Source organism: Cuculus canorus, chromosome 6, assembly GCF_017976375.1.
Source record: "Cuculus canorus isolate bCucCan1 chromosome 6, bCucCan1.pri, whole genome shotgun sequence".
Taxonomy (NCBI): domain Eukaryota; kingdom Metazoa; phylum Chordata; class Aves; order Cuculiformes; family Cuculidae; genus Cuculus; species Cuculus canorus.
This window is the reverse complement of record NC_071406.1, coordinates 36,820,553-36,834,394: the sequence shown is the minus strand read 5'-3', so window position 1 is coordinate 36,834,394 and position 13,842 is coordinate 36,820,553. Positions and strand designations below refer to the sequence as shown.

At 39.5% G+C, this 13,842-nt stretch overlaps 1 long non-coding RNA gene across 10 annotated transcripts in view; it reads left to right on the top strand.

Moving 5' to 3' along the window:
* The first annotated feature begins 298 nt into the window (after positions 1–298).
* LOC128852547 (uncharacterized) overlaps positions 299–13,842 on the top strand; it is a 55,910-nt gene continuing 42,366 nt past the window's right edge. For 7 of the 10 annotated variants that reach the window (XR_008450468.1, XR_008450465.1, XR_008450463.1 and 4 more), the window contains exons 1-3: positions 299–375; positions 10,257–10,402; positions 11,421–11,556. This is a non-coding gene — a long non-coding RNA (uncharacterized LOC128852547). Of the gene's footprint in view, positions 376–3,845; positions 3,901–10,256; positions 10,403–11,420; positions 11,557–13,842 lie in introns of those variants that run through there. The other 3 variants (XR_008450464.1, XR_008450462.1, XR_008450461.1) reach the window with 2 other exon arrangements.

The window sequence follows — 13,842 nt, the reverse complement described above, 5'->3', positions numbered from 1 at the left end:
CAGAACAAAATAACAGGAAGGAGACATGACAAAAGCTGAAAATCAGTCCTCGCTGCGGGAACCGTTGGGCGTTTTCTGACCTACTCGCAGCTACGCAGACCTTCAAAGCTGGGCTGGATCCCCACAGCGTGTTCGGTTTTGCCTGTTGGACACAGCTACTTCCCTTGAGCTAGGGATTGCTTTGGGAGGGGTTTCAGCCCATTTCTTGTTGGGAAGCAAAGCATTGACTTCTGTTGACAGTCTGGGCCCTCCTAAGGAAACAAGTCCTTTTCACTTGTGCCCTTCTTCTGCTCCTCTTCAGGTGTGTAACAACTGAGATATTTTTATTGCTGATTGGTTCCTATTCCTGAATACTGCTGATCTGGAAGAGCAAAGGTAAACTGCCTCTTGGTTTTGCTTCTCTTATTGGTTTCAAGCATTCGAATGGGTTTTTATTAGCCAAATTACCAATATTTGTTATGCCGAGTTAACTGTGAATCCTGTCTTGTTTTCTAAGGAGATGAAATAGATACTTGAGGTGCTTATTGTATTTTATGATTCTTATCATGCATATATAGAAGACTAACTCACTTGACTTGGCTTGGGGTGTTTCTGGTTTACATCAAAGCAACAGGAGAGACTGAGAGAATAAGCAGGCTGAGATGTTTTGAGGGTGATACCTGTATCAGATGATGATGGTGCACAAAGGAAACCAGATAGATAATAAGATGTTAATGCAGAGGAACCAGTACCTTAGTTTCATTTGTTCTGAACTTTGAAGCTTTCTTGTGTCACAGTTATGAGGAAGCAATATTGTATGCTTATGAAAATACAGGAAGGAAACAGATTTGTTTGTATATCATAAATACAAATGTGGTTTGAAATTTATGTTATTTTTTCTTCAAAATGACAGTAACGGGCCTTACAGATGTATCTGTAAAAGCTTAGAAGTTGGGTTTTATGCATCTGAAATAACAGAAAATTATATAAAGAGTAGTGTTATGATTTTGACCTTTTCTTGAATCAACTCCATGCTGTAACTACAGATGCCAGAACAGACCAATTAGTACGAATATCAACTCAGCAGCAGAGATAGTCAAGATAGGTAACCAATAAATATCCAGAGAAAGAGCTGGATAAAATAATCACAGAATTGTTTATGCTGGAAAAGGCCTTTAAGATCATGGAGTCCAACCATAAACCTAGTACTGCCAAGCCCATCACTAAACCCTGTCCCTAAGCTCCACATCTACCTGTCTTTTAAGTCCCTGCAGGGCTGGAGACTTCACCACTGCCCTGGGCAGCCTCTACCAGAGCTTGACAATTCTTTCTGTGAAATAGTATTTCATAATACCCAGTCTAAACCTCCCCTGGCGCCATGTGAGGCCATTTCCTCTCTTCCCATCACTTGTTCCTTGGGAGAAGAGCCCAACATCCACCTAGCTAGAACCTCCTTTAAGGAGCTACAGAGAGCGATGAGGTATCTCCTCAGCCTCCTCTTCTCCAGGCTGAACACCCCCAGGTCCCTCAGCTGCTCCTCATAGAACTTGTGCTCCCGGCACAATAATGGCAAGATTAAACCAGTCATTAACGCTGAAAAGTGAAAGTGGGATAAAAAGGTCCAGGAGCATTACGGTGCAGTTACCCATGCAGACTACAACAGTTCTGCAATTAAGAAGCCATTAGCGATGTAAATGCTGGGTAGTGTTATTCCAACTCCCACATCGTGTCAGTTAAAACACCATTAACTCATTTGATGCATTATGAGGTAAATCAGATCAGCTGCTTGAGTCTTTATCGGGAAGATAAATTTATCTTTTATGCTCTTACAGTATTTTGGGGGGTGGGAGGAAGACTTTCACTCCCAGTTCTCAATGGGAACACCATGTTCTTGCCTGGCTTTCCAGTTCAGGGGTTTGAACTGAAACTTAGGAGAGAAGGATTCAGTTCTGTGTCCTGCCAGAAGCCTAGTGAGTGAGCTCGTCAGTCACATTTTACTCTCCAGTAAGTCTACTTTTTATTTGTGGGGGAAAGAAAGTAATTATTGTATAAAGTAGTCAGAGTATTAGAGATTAGAAGTATTGTTATTCAGATAGATCTATATAATTTCATTGAGCTTCACACTTTAAGAAAGTGTCCATCTGCTTCCTACTTCCTTCAACAAGATAATCCCAATTATTAACATAAGAGGAAATGGAAGCATTTGCAGTGCTAGCTTGAGCTGAAAAAGTTAAACTGATTGCAAGTGTTGTATAGAACTCTATCGGTCAAATTACTGAGAGAGTTTAAAATTTGTATGTATTCACTGGATATCCGCTGTGATTAGATATTGCAGAAGACTTGGGACAAACATTAACAGAAATTAATCTTGTATCAAGAAATCTGTAAGTGCTAAAGGTACAAATCAATAATAAATAATAAAGCTGTTCCAAACCATGCACATGAGTAGTTCTTAAAATTGGCTGATGGACCGAAGGGATCTTTAAGGGCAAACCAAGTATTTCAAGTAAAAAGCAAGAGGAAAATGGGGCTTGGACTTCAGCAGCTGTTTTTTTTTTTTTTTTTTAATGTACCGCGTGTGTTTTAGTGTAATAAATGAAAGCCTTGTTCAATATGGTGTAACAGCAAATGGATGGAACGGTACAGACTTCACATATGGAACAGGCTTTCAAAATGCAGCAGTACTTATCAAGTGAAAGCCTTTCTAGTAGCTCCGGTTGGAAAAGGATGACAACATTTCAGTAGTCTTGAGCCTGAGATTTATTTCTCCATTTAACTTCTGTTAATTAGCTCATTTTACTAACTAGCCATTTATGTGATGGATGATCCCTTAAGTAAATGCAACAACAGACGTGCGAGCTTGGAAATGCTTCTTAAGAAGATCTGCCAATATTGCAGTTGGGGGTTTCGGGGATTAGCGATTAGCTGATTAATATGTACATTTGCACTCAAAGTGGTAACGGTCTGGGGTATTGAGATGTCTGGCGTTTGCTCTGTTAACGCTTGGTCTTTCGAGCTGGAGAATTGCCTAAAAGGTACCTAACTTAGCACAAAGTCAATAAGTAGACATGAGATTTTTATATATGACTTGAAATAATACATCTTTCACATCAGAGCTAATAGCTACGGGAAGCAGAAGAGACTATAATGGGTCCTAGGTAAATATATACAACCGTGCCCAGAGTTACTGTAAAAGAGAAGCTAAATACACAAAGTTATTGCTTTTCTTTGTATGCCAAAAACAGCATTTCAGAACTGTTTGGCTTCAGAAAGTGAAAACCCGGACCCACTGAAGTCAGTGGGAGTATTGTTATTAAATCCAACACAACGAGGATTTCACCTGGGGTTCAAGCTAGGTGAGGTTAGCGTGCAGCAGGGAAGGAAGGAAGGCATTCTGCTCTTGATTTACGGAATACAGCTTGCTGTGTCAAATTACTGGAGTGTTCCCGGTTTAAGTTAACAAAGACAGGGTCAAATCTTTGTCTTTTTCTGAATGGCGCTATTTTGAGTCAAACCAAATCTCTATTTTGGATGTAAAAATCTATATTTTGGATGTAGTAATCTTTAATATTAGCAACACAGGGTTTATGGAATGGTTCTGAGAAGTCAATCTGATTGCACATGAACATTGATATGAGAACGGATATTACGTTGCAGCACTGATAAATTTTCTGTCTGTAGCTGCTTATACCCAGAAAAAAAGGTGAGCGTGTTAAGGAAGAAAAGTGATCCTGTCCTTTTTTCTCTTGCACTCTTCTCCTCAGCGCCCGCTGGCTGCTGGTGGAGATGCAGAACTAGCTCCAGTGTACACGTTTGGACTCTGTGTGGCCGTTGTCATCACTATAAGAGCTGTATTTCCCCTTCTTTTTTTTTTTTTTGGCTAAAAGTCCTGAAGATTCAGACAGGCTACAGGAGGTCGTGGTGAGTGATCGCTTATTTCTACTAGTCTTTCTTGCAATAAATCTTTATTTAAACTGGTCAGTCCCAAACCAGTGTCCCTACTTTTTTGACCCATTGCTTGAAAACCTGCAGGACCTCTCCAAATTGAGGGGCAAGAGGAGCCAAATGTGAGACGAGCCTGGGCTGGCTCCATACCCTTCAAACCTAGGCTGGGAGGGTTGTAGCATTTTAATATCCACACGGGCTGCTTCCCAGGTATTTTATGATACTGCCAGCCTTCTCCACATCAGGAACACTAACCTGCCACCACGCAGCACTTATTCCAACCTTACGGCGAGATGGAAAGAGAGAAGGGATTGCTATTGTATAATTATAATGCAGCGCTTTGAGGGAATTGTCCCATGAATAGCAAAACAAAGAAAACAATCGACTTCTGTTTCAGTTACGGAGTGAGAGATTTATTACTAAGTAATGGAAAATAGTGAAATTTTCAGGGTTCAGCAGGGTGAACATAAAACTCGAGTGAATTTGGTGCTTGGAAAAGGGGTGCAGGTACGCAAAGTTTATAGTAAGTTTTAGATACCGTGTGTTCTGTCACTGCTCTACTATGTGGCTGAAGGGCACCCTTCGTGCTTCCAAAGCTGGCGTTGGATATGGGAACGGGGGGAGGAAGCGCCATCCCTGTATGTGAGAACAAAGTTCAAGGTAAGCCCAATGCAGTTCTGTCCTGCGTTATAAACTCTAAAGTTTGCATTTCCACTATTGAAGCTAAACAATAGTAGAAGAAATGCCTTATTTGCCTTGACCTTTCAGTAGAATTATTGAAATTATTTCCTTTTAAGAGCCTACAGAAAGGAAGGCTATCAATATGGAAATGTTCTTATGAACTAAACAGAAGTTATTATATTTAAAATAAATAGTTCTTTGAGCTCCTCACTGCTTCTGTCAGAGGTATCAGATTATTTTGGTACAGACAAAAATTTAACTGAAGAAATTAAATGAAATCAGCATCTCTAAAGTGCCAGGTGTCTTGTCCATGTAATTTCTTTAAGATATCTGCAAGTAGATCAGAAGGCAGTTGTTATAGTAAAGTCTGACTCAATAAACAGGTGCTGAAGGCTTTAAATAAATGATGATTTTCTCTCCCCTTTGTGGAGCAAAGTTGAAATGATGAAAACATACAGCAGTCCCAGGCGTTTGTACGTGCTCATGAAGCTGCAGCATTTCTGATTATTTTCAAAGTAATAAATGACAATGAAGATCTTCCCTAATGGGAAAGAAAAGTCATGAAGTGCAGAGAATACTAAAAAGGCCTTTGTATGTTAACACTGCAGCAGTAGTGTGTTGTTTGTGGCCATCTAGAGCTTTCTTTTTAGACTGATGAGATTTACTATTCTCAATTTTTTTTATCAAGGTCTTATTGCTTTGCTTTTATGTAATAATGAATGAAGGTTCTTCAGGTTGGAAGGATTTCTTTTCCTCTTCTCCGTTCTACGAACAGACATCTATCATCAGAAATGCTGTCTAGGAGAAGAGTCTTGAGGTATTGTATCAGAGAGATAGAACACGGGATAGGGAATAAAGAAAATACAAACAAAAACCATTAAAGCCTGAAATCTGAACCCACCTAACTTAGTTCATTGGAAGAAAAAAACCCACCCAACAACATCACCTGTTTTGGGATGTGGTTCCTGAATTTCCTGTTGTTGAGGTGCATTAAAAAGGGTTCCCTGTCAAAAATATTGACAGAGACTCATCATAAAAACCCAAAATCAATTACTTTATCCACTGTAGCAAAATCCCGTGCAAGATGGATCTTCATCTACCTCGCAGCAAGTGCTTATCGGTATTGTAGTAGAGATATATACTCGTGACAACTGACCTAATAGTGGGAGGGAATTAAATGGCTGTAGCAACCCAGCTCTGAAGTCCTGGCTGTGGGAAAAGAATTTCAAAGCGGATTTTCCTTGACCGCTTGTTTGTGCTGCACAGAAAGGAAGATTGCCCTGCAATAGCAATTTTCCTGTAAATCCTGTTTAAAATACAGGAGGGAGAGATTTCGAGAGGGAATCCAAGGCACACCCCCAAATCTCACCTAGTTTAAAAAACCAGCCAGTAGATGATTTGGGAATGCAAATAGAATTGCAATGCTAAGAGAAGTAAATAAAATCGAGTGTGTAATGATTTTTAGTATAAAAAAAAAAAGTTAGTAGTATGGGTAGAAGGTATTGTCTTTCATTTTTCCATCTTAAGTTTCCAAAGCGGTGGTCTTGCTTTGGAACATGTTCCAGGCAGATTTTGCTGTGTCCCCTGTAGCTTATTAATGGGAACTGACATAATAAGCATCAAAAACATCACAACAAAAGATTTCTCTTTGACAATTCCAGTCCCAAAATAACATAGGTTTTGCTCAGTAAAGGGATATGCAGTTACTCCTTTTTAAGATAATTTTCGCGTACTTTATAGAGAGAAGCAGCAGACAGCCACAGTGTTAATGTTAAAGGGGATGTTTCTGCTGAGCTTGTGCTGCATAAATGAGAGCAGAAGAAGCTGTTCTACAGGTACAGGCCCAATTTTGTGCTGTTTACAAGGTCTATATGATCTCATCCGCTGTCAGATGCCATCATCAGGTGATGTCCACACACAGGAAGGAAAATGTTAACATTCCTTCCTCTTTTTGGACAGATTTTATCCATGACAGTAGTGGAATGAACATTGAAGACTCTTCCAAAAGTACTGGAAAGGGTGGGACACCGAGAGTGAAGTCTTCTTTTCTGTGTCTTGGAAAGAAAAATGTAAGATAAACAGGAACTGTTTATCTGTCTGCATTTTCTCCTCATTCATAGGAAAGTTAATAAAATCATAAAAGCTTAAAAATGGAGGGCAGCTCGTTAAATTTATCCTTCTCCAGTGGCTCCTTACTTCTAATTTCCGTGTTCTGAACTTGCTTAATTAAATCCTGCGAAGGTTCTATCATTACGCGTAGCCATCAAAGATTGTTAGCTAAATGAGGCTGTAATTTATATATCCTAGGCTGTTTAGGGATGGGTATGGGAAATTAGAACAAAATATGACTGCACAGCTTTTATTTGTATGCAAATTCCTGCTACTCCACATGTATATACTAGAAGTTATAACCAGACCAACAATAAAATAATGAAGTAATTGATGTCACAGTTATTGAAAGGAACATGAAGTGATCTTGCCTTTATGGAATTTTATGTAGAAGTTGATAGAACGTGGTCCTTTTTAAATAAGAATATCTTTTACCATGTTTATGTATACAAATATACATGTGTGCATTTTTAAATTGGGTGCTGTTATTCCCCCAATACACACAAAAATCAGAGATTTTTTTTCCCATTCTTTCAGCATTGTTTTTTTACATGTAGCTTTTCCACACTGGAACCAAAGTAAAAATACAGATTAAATTGTGGATTTAGTACAAATTATGAATTTAGCACACAATTTTTTCTATTCCAGTATCACCCCAGATAATACATCTTTGTACTTGTTAAAGAAAAAGACCTAAAGAGCCTCTGTCCTCTTAGAAGTCCAAAGAACTTTAAAGATGTTCTTTAGAATTCCAAATTAAAACTGTTCACCGTTCTGAACTGTTCCTCACAGCTCCTAGCAGAAATATTTAGTGGATAGCACAGAAATATCTGAGTTATCGAGTGCATATTAAAACAGTTTGTAGCAATTCCAAAAAAGCTGTTGCAGACACATGGAAATCTGGACCATTAGATTAATACAGATAGGAGTGTTAAATAAAGCTCTGAGTTAAGGGCTATTTCTGAGTGTTAAGAACTTGGCCAGCTTAGTATAAGAAAGATGTATTAGATAAGCTTGAAAAAAGTCTTTATAAATTCTTTAACCTAGGAATTTAAATGAATCTAACTTTTCAAATGTCTTTCTCTTTACTGATATAACTTTAAAATAACAGCAGCCTGGATTGGGTTTGATTTCCCAAAGTTATTCAAGCAAAAAAATGCTGCTTCTGCCAATGTCTTTGGTACGTAAATCCGGTCGGGAGCTCAAAGGAGGCTGCACCTTTTAATGCAGGGAATCTAAATGCATTGCTAGTGTTAGCTACACTGTAGGGACGGAAAAAAGATGCCTGTCAAACAATTCATAATCCAAATAGAGTTTGGGAGTCCTTTGGGTTTGGGTTGCAGCCGTGGAACTTCCTGTGTTCTCTGCAGAAAGCCCAGGAAAACTTGCGTTGTGTGGGCTTGGGGTGGGTGAACTGCAAAGCTAGCAGAGCTTTTTCCCAAGCCAAGAGGGTTGTTGTGGCCCCAGAAACGTTGGCACAAAGTTAGCAGCAACTGGATGGAATTGCGCTCCTTAAAGAACTGCGTACATGCGTCGTGCTTGAGTTTCCCTCAGAAGCGGGACAGTGGGCAGGACGTCGGCAGAACTGTTTAATAAGACATTGCCTAGGGAAGGAGCACAAGTGTTAGAACTCCATCTCTTGATGCTTCCAGCAATTAAAAATGGATTATAGATTCATATGTGTGTGCATCTATAGATGTATTTCAGAGATATTTGTTACCAGCTTTGGAAACTGCTCTTTTCCTCCTTTTTCCCCGTGAAGCTGAGGAAGGCTCTTGATTTGTTTCTAGAATTTCCAGATCTGTCTTAATATTCACTCAAATCTGGGGGAAAAATGGTCATTTTTATGGCACTGGGTTAATTCCATACCATGTAAAGTGCTGTATAAGTAGAAAAGTGATACCAGAACAGGGTTAATATTAAAATGCCAGCAGAGAGATGACTTTAATCGCACAAGGTTTTAGTCAGTCATTCCAGATGCACAATGCTATCTGTAGAAATAAAGTTTATTCGCTTGGTAAATCTATGTGACATATGAACTACATGAATATCCTTAAATGTATTATAAGAAAATTCAACAGGCAGCTCCTTTGCTGTGTAGGCATGAAAGACTTCACAGTCAGAATATGTATGGATTCTTGATTTGTCTTTGAATGTCGAAGGCTCTTATTTTAAGCCTTCATCTACTTTTTTTAACATCAAGCTGAAATAATGATTAAATTGCAGTATCTAATTGCTGCGTTAGTTATTTGCAAACTCTTTTTTGAATAGATTAATTAAAATAATATAGCTTAAAATATGATCCAGACATTGATTTAATTATAAGATTCCATGTCCTTTTTTAAAACAAGCAGTATATGATTTAATGCAATTATAGTACCTATTTACCTGTAAGCATTTCATTCCAAATTAATCGTTAACCTTGATGGTTATTATTTCCCCCATTGCTTCAAAAAGCCAGAAAAATATGTATTAGTCTATTTTATTGACTTTTTTGTTATCCTGACTGGCTTTCAAGCTCCCTGAAGCACTATGGAAAGGTCAAGGGGTTTAGAGTGGAATGCGATCTCTTCACTTGGAGTACAATACCTGCTAGTACAATAATAAGAGAAAATACCACTTTCTAGTGAATATTAAATTGCTTCATAACTGAAGATCAGAGCGAGGGTGCTGGTAAATAGAAATGCTTCTTTGAGTGGATTCCAGTACTTGAGATTCTAGTGGCTGGTACCTGGTGGCTAAACCCTATTGTTATCTCACTCATTAGGTTCGAGCAACAGTTAAATGTTGACTGTAAGAGTAAAAATAGTTTAACATCGTTCTGATGTGGTCTGACTCCAGCACAAGGAGCTAAGAACTACCTGTACTGTAATAAATAACATATATAGAACAAACGAAAGATGAGTATTTATGCGTATCCTGAGCTTGTAGAGTAAGCATTCAGTGAGATGGCTCAGGTCTCTGAAGAGAGGAATGGCTTTGCTTTAGTGACTTTCCTGCATTTAAGAAAGCAGATTTGCGTAGAATATTTCTACTTACTCAGTTGTCTCTCAAATTTATAGTAGTAAAAATTATTTCAATTGCTTTTTAAAGAAAACTTGTAGTCACAATTAATGTTCTTTAAAGCAGATGTTTTTTACTTATTTGTTTTCAGTTTTCGTTGGATTGGGTTGGTCTTGAAGACACTCTAGAAATTAGAATGTTACTACATCAGGGTTCATAGATTTACTGTTTATTTGGTTCACTCCTTCCACTGGCTGCAGCTGATTCGCAGCTCAGTAACTCTCTCCCCTTGTGGGAGCACGTATGTATAAATAAAGGGGGGGAAAAAGAAAAATAAACACTGGCCGAAAGATAATTATTTAGGGGAAAAAGCACGAAATACATTAAGTCTCAGAGGTTTACCACATGTCAGAATTCATTCTACCCCAGGTGAAGAATGCAAGTTTCTTCAATGCTTACCTGCCCTGGTTTGTGCTGCCCGAGCAGCGCTCGTCCCTGTTGGCCTCGCCTGCATTTTCTAATCCTGGTGTTCCTTTTAGGTATGAAATGGTGCCTCCACCAGCGAGATGGAACACCTTGCCCACACTCTGAAATGAACATTCCTAACAGTAAAGAGAAGGAACTGATAAACGTTGGAGTGAAACAAGTGTCCGAGGCCTCATCTCTCCAGATGCTGTGCAAGAGAGTGAGTAAACTCAGCTCACTGGCTCCCAGCTCCTCTCCTTGTGCTTGGGAAAACCTTAGGCGCACCTTTTGAGGCTGTACAAGAGCCAAGTGCTGTTGCGTTCCTTCAGGAGGAAATTTGGAGTCTTTTCATTAAAGGCTGATGTTGTGGGTTCCCTAAATTACCCAGAACTACACAATGATTACTGCAAGTGTACTTATATCACACCGAGCGACTATTCTATTATGTTCACTTATAAGGAAAAAAAAACACCTAAAAAACAAGAGATAGGATTTTTTCAAACGTTGTTGTGTTCTTCTGAGCTTCTTGTATGCTCTTTCTCTTTGGGATTTCCTATGTACATCCTGTGATGAGGAGACAAGCTGTGTCTTGTCAGACTGAAGATCCATTTCACTCCAAATCCTGTTTCCAGCACTCTCTGGTAATGGATGCTAGAGGAAAGAGATGAGCTCTTCTGTCAGAGGCACTGAGCTTACAGCCCAGAATGGCTCAAGGATTTCCTGTGCTAACGGAGGTCTCTTTAAAATTTAATAGCATTTAATAGGAAGTACACACCTATTTTGTGTTTCCAGGTGCTCACTGGGTTATGATAAGCAGCTTCCCAGCAGCATAAGCTCTTGTGCGATGCTGTGCAGGAGAAATTGAGGTCCAGATTGACCTTGCTTCGCTAGGGTTTATCTCGCTCAGGCCTTTCAGAGGCTGTAAACTAAACTGTACCACGCTGCTAAGTGACAGCAAGTGGAATTTGTATCATTTGCTGCCTTTTGTTGTTTTTCGCCATCTTGCAATGTTCCGTTCCTCCTCCCTGACCCTTATTGACTTCCTTTCCTTTCCTATTCTCCTGTCTGTTCTTTGCAATTAGTGTTTTAGGAAGCGTCCACATCTTTGGATGTTTATCATTGGGTATTCTGACTTGAAGCTGTGAAATTATTCCCTCCTGTCCCAGGGAGGAGGGCCAGGGGAAGGCTGTGAAAAATGAAGCCCTTCTAGTAACACTATATAATCAACTCTGGTTTAGATGACAAGATGAGTATCCCGCTGTCCTCGCTCTCCCGTCTGGCTGAGGAGCTGATTCTCCTGGCTTAGGTGAGCAGAACCCACCTACTGAGGAGAGTGGCATTACAAACCTTGAGGCTCTAAATGCCAAAGGAAAGGTAAACCACGCTTTCACCACAGATAGCTTTTATTTTGTCTCAAAATGTGGAAGGGTTTCGGTTTTTTGTTGTTGTTGTTGGTCTTCTGTTTTTTAAGGAAAAGGTTTATGATCAAACAGAACTGAAATGCCAATAGGTTGTGATTTGTTAATTTTTTTCAATATCATTTTCCCAAAGCAAAATTGAAATGCCAGGTGCTACGTGCTCCTTAAGCACATCTTCTAGAGCAGAAATTGCATCTGTAAAGGACCTTTAGCTTTGCAGAAGCTGTTGGAGTGGTCCATGGTTTTGCCAATAAAAACCCATCTACCTTCCTTTTCCCCAGATGACAAGAACTGTATCCTGAGCTGCCTCAGTGTATCCACAGTAAAATAGTAAGAGCAGATTTTAACACCTTTAGTAGTTTTCCGAGGGATAAATGAAATGCTTAATTGCTGTGGCTGAACTAGGCAGAGTGAGAGAATGAGGCAGAATTCCTTAATTCCTTCATTATCTTGATATGTTTGATACTGAAGGACTTTGTTTTAAGAATCTATTTTTATTAATGCATAGATTCAAACAACTTAGAAAGTGAAACATTATTTTCCCTCTGAGAATATTCTCACTGTCGTTATTCTCATACTGTAAGAGTAATAATAGGAAATATTTTTAGTAAAAGAAAGCAGAAAAAAAGAAAGCGCTATACATTTACATTGCAGACAGCACTTTAAAAAAGGTTGCTGGTTTTTTTCGGATCTAAGTGTTGAATGCTCTAGTAGTGATCTCAACTCTGTACCCTGAGTTTATCCATCTCTACCCCATCCCACATGACTTGGTTTCAGTCAGTGAACAGGACAGGCGTTTCCAAGGCTGGTGTAATTTTCCTTCTCAATAACTTCAGTTTGTACATAGAGTCACGTTGTCGAACTTCTCTAATCATGTATGGAAAGTGGGTTTTAATATTTAAACATTTAAAAATACAAATATCAACATTACTGCTTAAAAAAAACCCCCAAACAACTGAGGAAATAATGAACAAAATAATAGCTGTAGCAGAGCATCCAAAAAGGCAGAGGTGCCAGTGTTAAACTCTGGGGTGCATTTCATCCCCCCATGCAGTCGTGTGTAGGAACCTTGTGCAGAGGTATTTAAAGCAGCGAGATTGAGTTCTCTGTTATGGAGTCAGATAATGCAATTAAATTGCTTTTATATGTAGGAAACCATCTGTAAAAGCATTTTTCCTGCAGTGTTTAATTTTTATAAGGTTTAAAATTTTATGAAATAACAGTATGGGATGTTTGGGTTACACCTACCCAGGATGTGTCGATGTACCCGGCAGACAGCTCTATCTCCATGGAGAAACAGGAGCACATTTAAAAGGAAATTCTGAATTTCATTATCATTTTAAATGCAGATAAGTAACACTGTGCTTGCGGCTCATGCCTTTGCCTTTCTCGATTCTTTAGGGTGGCACTTGGAGGACGGAGGGAACAGAAGCAGCCTCCCTCCTCATAAATGTGTCAAAGGAAAGATTAGCTTAAAATGATATTTTACAATCGTAACAATCTGCAATAATCACAAATAAAGTCAGATCTCTTACTGAAAATGACAGAGAAAGATTATCCTAAAATAACTTGCTGATAGATTACAATTAATGTTTGATAGTGTAACGAAGGAAAAGAGAACTGCATCCTTTGAGGCGTAGCATCCTGCATCTTGCCATGCTTGCTGGGTAGGACTGGAGGCAAACGAGCGATTTCCAAGTTCTCTGGTGACACCTGACCGTGGTGTCCTGTGACTGGGGTGTCCTCCAGGAGCCAGGGGTTTGGTAGGAAGCTGCGATGACAGGCTGGGTGTTCCTCCTCTCTCTCAGTGAAGCTCTGCTCCCCTCTCGCCAAGGGGTTGTGACTGTTCAGCATAACACTGCCCTCATTGTGTTAATGGACGCTCCTAGGATGATGCCTGGAAATGCTTTCCTGGCTTATCACTAGATTTGGGACTCCTTTTAAGAATACCGGCTCATTTCAGGCTCAATGGCCTTGAGAAATAACTAATACAAAATCTCCATCATATTTGTAACAAGATGCTTGGATGCTACCCAATGATTGTGCAGAACGGAAGCTTCTTTAGGTTACCAGCTAGGAATGAACGAGCCTGTTGCAGTCGTTGCTCACACAGCTTAAGGAACTACAGAACCATGTGCCCTGCGGTACTGCCCTTCGTTTGAAGGCTGGGTGAGGGTTGTGTGGAATCTGGAAAAGTGTTTAAAGGAAGCAACCGCTTCCAAATGCTCCTGCTGCTGATTAT